The 1,539-nt window shown below is 40.4% G+C and overlaps 1 non-coding gene across 1 annotated transcript; it reads left to right on the top strand.

Annotated features, from left to right (window-relative positions):
- The first annotated feature begins 1,182 nt into the window (after positions 1 to 1,182).
- On the top strand, positions 1,183 to 1,286 carry LOC127748231 (small nucleolar RNA R71). Its single transcript, XR_008010173.1, has one exon. It is a non-coding gene; the product is annotated as a small nucleolar RNA R71 (small nucleolar RNA).
- Positions 1,287 to 1,539: the final 253 nt, after the last annotated feature.

The raw sequence follows: 1,539 nt of genomic DNA, 5'->3' as shown, positions 1-1,539 counted from the left end.
AGATCACATAGAGCTTTTTCAAAGGTCATAGTGCCTATGGTACAAGGTATTAAGAACTTGCCAGGATCTTGTTTCTTTTGAGGTAGAGTTTTCTGAATCCAAGGATCTAGTTCATTAATGAGCAAGGGAGGTTCACTTTCCCAAGTCTCATTACCAAACAACTTGGCATTCAACTTCATGATAGCTCCTAAATATTGAGCAACTTGCTCTCTAGTCACATCTTCATCCTCTTCAGAGGAAGAATAGTCTTCAGAGCTCATGAATGGCAGAAGGAGATTTAATAGAATCTCTATGGTCTCTGTATGAACCTCAGATTCCTTTGGATCCTTAATAGGAAACTCCTTCTTGCTTGAAGGACGTCCCAGGAGGTATTCCTCACTAGGATTTTCGTCCTCCTCCTCCCTTGTGCATTCGGCCACATTGATCACATCAATGGCCTTGCACTCTCCTTTTGGATTCTCTTCTGTATTGCTTGGGAGAATACTGGGAGGAGTTTCAATGACTTTCTTACTCAGCTAGCCCACTTGTGACTCCAGATTTCTGATGGAGGATCTTGTTTCATTCATGAAACTGAAAGTGGCCTTTGACAGATCAGAGACTATATTGGCTAAATTAGAAGTGTTTTGTTCAGAATTCTCTGTCTGTTGCTGAGAAGATGATGGATATGGCTTGCTATTGCTCAGCCTATTGCGTCCACCATTGTTAAAGTCCTTGTTAAGGCTTTTGTTGATCCTTCCATGAGAAATTTGGATGACTTCTCCATGATGAGTTATAGGTGTTTCCATAAGGTTCACCCATGTAATTAACCTCTGCCATGGCAGGGTTCTCAGGATCATAAGCTTCTTCAGAAGCTGCTTCTTTAGTACTGTTGGATGCATTTTGCCATCCATTCAGACTTTGAGAGATCATGTTGACTTGCTGAGTCAACACTTTGTTCTGAGCCAATATGGCATTCAGAGCATCAATTTCAAGAACACCTTTCTTCTGAGGTATTCCATTATTCACTGAATTCTTCTCAGAAGTGTACATGAATTGGTTGTTTGCAACCATGTCAATGAGTTCTTGAGCCTCTTTAGCGTTTTCTTTAGGTGAATAGATCCACCTGCAGAATGGTCCAATGACATTTTTGAAAATTTAAATAGACCATAATAGAATATATCTAATATGGTCCATTCTGAAAACATGTCAGATGGACATCTTTTTGTCAGCTGCTTGTATCTTTCCCAAGCTTCATAGAGGGATTCACCATCTTTTTGTTTGAAGGTTCAAACATCCACTCTTAGCTTGCTCAGCTTTTGAGGAGGAAAGAATTTATCCAAGAAGGCAGTGATCAGCTTATCCCAGGAGTCCAGGCTATCCTTAGGTTGTGAATCCAACCATATTCTAGCTCTGTCTCTTACAGCAAAAGGGAAAAGCATGAGTCTGTAGACTTCAGAATCAACTCCATTCGTCTTTACAGTCTCACAGGTCTGCAAGAACTCAGTTAAAAACTGATAAGGATCTTCAGATGGAAGTCCATAAAACTTGCAGTTTTGTTGC

The sequence above is a fragment of the Arachis duranensis genome, chromosome 5 (assembly GCF_000817695.3).
Source record: "Arachis duranensis cultivar V14167 chromosome 5, aradu.V14167.gnm2.J7QH, whole genome shotgun sequence".
Taxonomy (NCBI): Eukaryota; Viridiplantae; Streptophyta; class Magnoliopsida; order Fabales; family Fabaceae; genus Arachis; species Arachis duranensis.
Note: the sequence above shows the minus strand (reverse complement) of the source record. Positions and strands in the feature narration are given on the sequence as shown.